Source organism: Melospiza georgiana, chromosome 22, assembly GCF_028018845.1.
Source record: "Melospiza georgiana isolate bMelGeo1 chromosome 22, bMelGeo1.pri, whole genome shotgun sequence".
Taxonomy (NCBI): domain Eukaryota; kingdom Metazoa; phylum Chordata; class Aves; order Passeriformes; family Passerellidae; genus Melospiza; species Melospiza georgiana.
In genome coordinates, this window is record NC_080451.1 from 10,395,035 (window position 1) to 10,403,075 (window position 8,041).

The window sequence follows — 8,041 nt, forward strand, 5'->3', positions numbered from 1 at the left end:
TGAGCACTGGCAGGGGGTAACAGTGCAATAAGGGTGGGGAATACCCCAAATCCCAAAGCAGAGTCTAGTGGATTTGGGGGATGAGAGGAAAACTCCGAGGTAGGCAAGGTGCCCGTGGGCCCAAAGTAGGATTTGACACGCCTGGTGTTCCACTTCCACCAAGCCCTCCTTTAAATGCTGGATACCAATGACACACAGGGTTATCCACTCAGTTTTTTCTCTCCCCAACCTGTTGTACAGGTCCATGCACTGCAGGGGAAGCCCACCCAGGCACTAAAGCCCTGTGCAAGGTCTCGTCCCACCAGTTCCCCACTCTCACACCCCGGGGGCTGCCAGCACCCTTTGCTCAGTGCAGCTCTCCCAACTGCCACGGGAAATCATTGGTTCCAAAGCAGCAGCAGATGGGGACAAGAAATGCTTCCAGTGTTCAAAGACAATCATTCCTCTCTGTCTCATTAAATTTTCAGCAGCAATTAGATACTCAAAGACCGTGTGCTCATCTGAAAAGTCTCTCTCTTTTCACACATCTCCTCTGAAATGCCCACCGTATTTTAGGTCACAAATGAGAAAATATTGGGAATGTGGATTTGTGATTTTAATTATTTCACTGCCACACATGGAAGCAAAAAGCCCTGGCACAGTGCATGGTTTGTGCTACTGCGTCACCTCACCTGGTCCTGCAGTTTTACGACTCCCAGAATCACCATTTTCCTAAAGCTTTTGCTGAGACATATGATTAAAGTATAAATTCTTTTTTCCCCCTCTATATTATCGTCCAAGAAAAGCTCATTATTCTTGCAATCTGACTCATTTTTTTCCCCTGAACATTACTAGCTGGCAACACAGATATCTTGCCAACAGTACAAGATGTGACTGTTGAAACATTCATTGTTCAACTGCGTTTGAATCTACTATCGTGTCTCCATGTGACCTTATAACGCTCAGAAATTGTCTATTTTAAATCATCAGCCCTGACATGTGTTGAAGATATTTTTAACAGACTGTTTACAGGAATTCTGGTTTCTGTTCTGTATTTTTTTTTTCCTTTTCAACAGCTTTTCTATTCATCATCTCCAAGTTTCACATGTACAGCTGTACTGAACACCAACAGGGCATTTGCCCACGTGTCCTGTGAAAAATTGGACATCAGAAGCCGAAGGGAAGGGAAAAAGGAACTCGGTCAGAAAAAATAACCGCAACCTGCTAAGATTAAGATCTGAGACCTCCAGGAAGAACAGAAGGGAGGGTTACTTAGTTTTCTTCTGTGTTATCGAGAGCCAAACAGGGCTAATGCATTGGAAGAGAACACTGCTAAGAAGGGCAAGTGGAATTATTTCAAATGCACCCGACATGAGGGACATGCAAGGCATACCAGATCACAATGTCCATTTCCACTCCATGCCAGCCTGCTTCGCATTCACCCAGATTGTTCACAGAACTCTGAAAGGTTAATTTTGTGTTCTCAGCTCTCAAGCTCTCCCTCTGCCTGTGGGCATGTGTTCTGTGCCACTGAATCTGGTGAATCTGCAGAATCACACAATTCCACGCTGCTGCTGAGTCTGGGGGTGCTTATCCTGCCTGGGGAACGATGCAGAGCCCAGCCTAGCAGTCTCCACTGTCCCACTCTCAGGAAATTTACCCAGTGATGAGACAAGGTCAGCTTTTAGAGAGAAACAGCCAGAAGGAGGATGACAATGAGACACAGAACCACCAGAGCTTGGTATTTCCAGGATCACCCAGCAAGAATGCTCCCACCCAGAGACACAAACACCCTGGCTGCCCTCCTGGGTCCCAAGCCACAGGGATTTTGGCAGATGTGAATAGTGACACTTCTGGAGGTGTATTCCCTGCTTCCAGACAGGGACAGAAGGGAACTCATCCTTCACCAGCATGGGACAGACAGACAGACAAACAAAAAAACAAACAGGCCCGAGTGGCTGCATTTCATTGCACCAGGAGGTAAACAGGAAGCCCGAGCAGCCTGAGGAGAGTAGAGGCTCTGCTCCATGTGGTTAGCACTGCTCAAGGTTCACACTGCTTGGCGGGGAAACCGCGCCGGGCTGCAGACACGGCTGGGAGCCGCTCGGGTTTAAAACTCAAAGGACGGGGGTTTTGTTTGCTCTTTTTGCTACAAGATGTGAAATAGGATCACAGCCACCCAAAGCGCAGCCCTGATCCACGCTGGCTGTCAGTGCTGAGCCGTGGGGCTCACCTGCCTGAGCACAGCCACGGGCCACACCAGATCCTCTGGCCAAGCCAAATTGCTCCAATATTTGAAGGTCACTGTTTGGTTTTGCATGTTACACAAAAGCTCTCAGTGCTATAGAATAATACTACACTGCTACACGTTATCCCCACTGCCTTTCTAAAGGGTGTCTGCTGGGAGCTGCTCTCCTCCATGCTTTGGAGATTTTTAAAATACACATACACATACACACATATATATATATACGTACACATATATACATGTATACACACACATATGTATATATGTACACACACGCTTTGAACATTTATTTAAACACACATACACACAGAGACATATATATATATATATATATATATATATTTGGGGTACCCAGGTCTTCTTGCAAGCGAGCACCATGCCTGTCAAGCAACGTGAGGAGAATTAGGATAAACTGCGCTAAGTGTTGTACCTGCACCTCACAGAGCACAGGAACAGGCACAAGGGCATCCCCCCAGAGCCCCCAGCTCTAATCCCTGGACCATCACTCCATACACCCCTAGTCTGTCACACCCTGACAGACAGACATCCTTCACCCACCCCCAAACCAGCATTGTTCCCTCTCCTCTCCATCTACACTCCAACAACTTGCTCAGGAGGACGTTGCCCTGAAGACAAACGTGACACAGCTCAGCCTTTGGGACAGCTGAGGACACCGTGATTATAACACGAGTTGTTTTTCTTTCAGGAACCAGGCCACAGTTTACTTGTTGATGTTGCCACAAGAGAGATTTTAGAGACTAAAACCACAACAAAGCATCAGCACGGTTTTCTCTTTGATGACCGTGCATTCAAACAAAAATGCCATTTAAAAAACCTTTTCACAAGCTGTGAGGAGCTGATGGTGAAGTATTAGGGGGTGGGATTCAAGGACCTGAGCAGTCTGTTTGAAAAACTTCTGAAATGCCGTCAATCTCGTGACCCCAAAATGACAGAGAGAAGGGAGAATGACGCCAAAGACACTCAGCCCTCTTGCTGAAGGCCAAAGTGGCCTGATTTGGTGTCCTTGCCCAGATAAAAACACTGGTTTATTTGTGTGACTATGTATTTAAATGAAGGATACTGCAGACTTGGGAACAACGTGTTCCTCTCGGGTTCTCCCATAAACGTTGGCAGAGCAGAACTGTAACGAGGCACGGCCTGAGTCAGCTGCGGTGGCAGCCGAGGTTCCCTCCTGGCCAGCATCAGCACCACAGGAGAGCAATCCCGGGAGGCATCTCTGCCTCAGAGTTATCAAAATGAGGGCTTCTTTGGTACCTCCTCGTTGTTTCCTCATCAGAATTTCTGAGTTATCACCTCTGCCCGTGCCAGAGTCAGTGCTGAGGCAAAAGGCAGGTTCTGTGGATGGTGGGTGCTGTAACAGCGAATCATCCCCAGAACAGAGAGAAGGTACAACCAAACTGAAGCAGGAGATGCTGCTGGCCCAGCCCTGCCAGGCACGTGAGGCTACAGCTCTGTCAGGGATACTGGGAGTTACCGACTGCAAAAATACAGGAGATTGTTTGGGCAAAACACCCCACAAATAAAGAAAAATGCCCAGCAAAGCTGCACAGGCTGCTGTGCAAACCCAGGGCTTTGAGGGCAGGTAAGGGGCTCGTGTTCTGCTCCTCACACGGTGCCAATGGCACAGCTTTTGCTGCTTGTCCTGCATGCAGAGCACTGGGAATGCTCCTTCACGTTCCACAGGGCGTTACGGGGGGCTTTGCTGTTTGTACAACCCAGCCGAGGTCTTCAGCTGGTGGAGCTGCGCAGCTCAGAGCAGCAATGTCACAACACACCACGATTTCATCACTTAGAGCATGGCTGCAGCACAAACACAGCATTTCCCCTCTCAGGGAATGCCACTCAAGAGCTGACTTCTGTTGAAAATGAGTTTTGATACAAAACTAAAAAATGTCAAACAGATGCCAGAAGCTCCATCCCATTTCTGACTCTCTGTTCTGCAGGAGGGACAAACAACTTTCCTTTCTCTTGTTGTTTTCTTTCTTTGCAACACAAATGAGTGATCTTTAAAACCACACATTTCCATTATGAATTGCAACTGCCTATTTAACTAAACCACGCTATTTATTCTTGAAATTACTGTTAGGGGATTCTGGATCCTTTTCTTTGCTACCAGAAGGAAAGCAGCACACAGTCTTCCCACACTCAGAAGCACAGCTCGAGCTCACAAAAAACAGACTTCAGTGACAAAGTCACAGTGCTAAAAGGAAAGCCCTTCATCCCGTTTGGGAATTTTGGGGGTCTTTATTAATTGTTTCCAGTAAGACCGGATCTTGCAGCTTTGTGTGTGGGTGGCTGCACCCTGAAGGCAGATGCAGGTGCCTGCCTCTGCTGAATATTTTGCACAGACTCAAGAGTTTGTTGTATTTCAGTGGTTTTTGTTTGTTTAGCTTTGACATCTAAAATGTGTATTCCAAACTAAGCAACATTCAGAACCCAAACGAATACACTCTCTGCATGAAAATCAGAATTTATGTATCGTGTTACCAAGCGAGGCAGATGCCAGTGACAAATGCTTTAAGAATTTTTTAGCAGCCACCTGAAAAATCACTTAAGAGTCAGAAATAAGTAGCAAAGGCCATTGCATGAGTCACCAGTGACAACAAGGAGAAAAGGAATGTGAATGGAATTTTTCTTCTTTTTTTTTCTAAAATGAGAGATGGCTCTAGCTGAAAGAAAATTATTTTTACTGTTACCACAGGAAAATTTCCATTTGCAAAAAGGGGAATTTCCACCTGAGACATATTGATGAAGGCTCATTTACATAGCTGGAGGTAACAACTTTTACCATGGGAACAGTGATGAAGGAAAAACAAATTCTTTTCAGTAGCGGGAAAGCACAAAATTTTTGTCCGCTAATTTTGGTCTAGAAATAGATAATGTTTGTTTTCATTAAGTCTTTAAAAACATTGACAAAGAAGAGAAGATGTATTTCACAGAAGGGAAGAGTCCAGCCAGCCTAAACAGAACCAGGACTGGGAAACTGCAGGACAAGTCCTGACTGTGTTAAACACTTGGATTATGTGCTACAAAGGCGAGTGTGGTTCAAAAAGTAAAGTAAAAAACTCCATTGTTTGTTATGGGAGAATAATCATTAAAACCATGGCAGCAGCCAGGTCTGAGTGAGGGTGGGTCTCCCCTCAGCAGCAGGAGGCACCTGAGCACCCAGGCGATTTTTCCATTTTCCCAGAATGGCAGCAATGTAACACAAATTGCAGAGTTTGGGAACCTTTGCTCATGCAACCACTCATTCACTGGGCTGGAAAATTGTCAGGATCTTGGATTGAATTTGATACAGGTCCATTTTCACCAGGGCCCAATAGCCAGGGTCTGTATTAGAATGTCCAGCTCCCAGCAACTCCCCTTGCATTCTAACTCAGTACTATCCCCCCTCCTGGGTGTCCCTTTTCCGAAGGGTCTCTGCTGGGAGCTGCTCTGCAGCACCACATGGACCCGAAATCCAGAATTTACCCTGGCACAGAGAGGAACAAACCATCAGACTAAAGCAGCCACAAAGCACCTGCAGCCTGTGGTGCTGGGGGCTCAGCAAGATGATAACTTTGCATTAAATTTCCTATTTTATTTCCTTGCTACCTGCAACAGGAAAAAACTCAACCTCTCATTTCCTTCCTCCCAGTCACACTCTGTTTGGTGTTTTGAGCAGCTGCTGCAAACTAGCTGCAGTCAGGAGCCAGATTTTCAGTTTGCTCTTCTTTAAAGGCCATGGGCAGAGACACAGAGCAGAGTCTGCTGGCTAAAGGGACAGAATGGCAGGGTGAGGAGGGGACAGTGACAGCCCAGAGCTCACAGGCAGGAGGGGAAGGATGCTGGGATGCCAACAGAGCAGAACCAAGTGCACAGCACTGCCAAAAAGGAGAGCACTGAGCACGGCTTTGGCTTTCTGAATTAGCCTTGGAGATTTGATGGGAAAATGTAACGGAATCTTGCATCCTCCTTCTTTCCACGAGCACCAGCTGCACAGGTGTGTGCTGCTCTGGACAGCACAGCAACGCTGCCAAGCCACCCTTTGGGGCTTTGGGAATGGAATGAGCACACAGCCCTGTGCTTTGGGTGCTCTGGGGCACTGAGGTACTCACTCAATTCTTCAGACAAGAGTTTGCCTTGAAAGACATTCCTCCCACCCTCAGCAGCCCCCAATCAAAACACAACTGCTGGCTACACATGTGATTCCTTCGGTGGCAGAAACAGAAACATTTCAGAAGCCCTTTGACACTAAAAATACATTCTTCCCCTCCTTGGACTTCTCCTTTACCAGAAAGATTCCCCTCCCCATGCCATTTCCCAGTCTGCCACCCTCATCTCTTGGCTCCCACCCTGCAGCCAGACAAATTCAAAGCACAGAGCTCCCATGGGCCAGAAGGGCTTTTACTGCCAGCACCCACTTAGAGCCATTCCTTGCTAACGGGTCATGCCCTGCCTGCTCCTCCCTGTGCATTATTTATTTACCACTCTCCCCTTCCTTCAAAGCTTCATTGATTGCTGCTCACGCTGTGCCTGGGGAACCACACGGTGAGGACAGACACCAGCAGCACTGGCTGCTCCTCACACTCAGCTCTGTCACTGCCAGGATGCACAGAGCAAACCTGGAGATTTGCACAGACCCCTCAGATTGCCAAATCACAAACCCCTCCAAACCCACACTTCTTGTTTTCACTGCTGAACCAGAACCAGCAGAGGCCCGCAGGGATTTGAAATGTGCCTCCCTCCTCTTGGCAAAATACAAACACAGGCATCTGATCTCATTCGAGCTCTTGTCCCCCAGGGCTCTCATCTTTACCGAATCTTTGTCTTCCCTTATCTCTGGCAATGGGCACGGCAGGATGTTTGGTGGTAACAGATTTATCACAGGCACTGAGAATCGCTCAGTCCGCAGCACCAGAGCATTTTCCCCTTCTCCTCCTCCTGAACCTCTTTTGTGGGGTTCCAGCTGACCACAGGAGGAAAGGCAGCCAAGCATCTACTCAGCTTACAAGTGACAAAAAATAGCACATCAAATCCTGCTAAGCTGCAAAAAAAATCAAGATGACAACACCCAACAAACTTGCGCAGGAGAGAGCTGACAGAGCAAGGTCCCTCCAGTGCCCTTCAGCCACTTTGGGCAGCAGTGACCAGCCACAGCACAATCAAACCTTGATTAATTTTTTATCACCTCCTTGACGCTCGGTGTTTCCAGCTCATCACCAGATGGTTGTGCCTGTTACCTTGGCTGTGCTTTGGACACCTCGCAGGTGCAAGCTGCTGTTGGAAGCTCATGTCAAGCCCTAGTGTGAATTAGCAAAGACTGAGGGAGCCCAGCAAACTGGTCCAGGGAAAAGTGGCCTCCTTCCACTGGCAGGAGACTCTGAATTGTCCAGCAGTGCTCCCCACTCATTGCCTTGGGATCAGTCTTACAGCAGAAAATTAAATCCAGTCACATTGCTTCTCTTATGTCACAAAAAATAGAGGAAGAGGCCATAAAAACCCAGTCAGCAGCATAACTGATTCTGAATACAATGTTTTTCTCTGCTCTGAATGAAAAGTCAGCAGCTCTGATTACATGAGCACAAATTCCCCCAAAATTCCCCTGAAACCTTCCATTACAGAGAGACACAACTGAACTCTAGTAGTAATTGAGGCTGGCACTTGTTTGTTTACCTCGTGAAGATTATCTGTTAGATCTTAGTGAATCACCCTGTGCTCCCCAAGTGCAGCTGGCTCTCCCCAGGAGAGGAGCAGAGCATCAGCAGCAGCTCTGCAGATTGCTCCCTGCACAGGGGCTTCTCCCTGCACTGC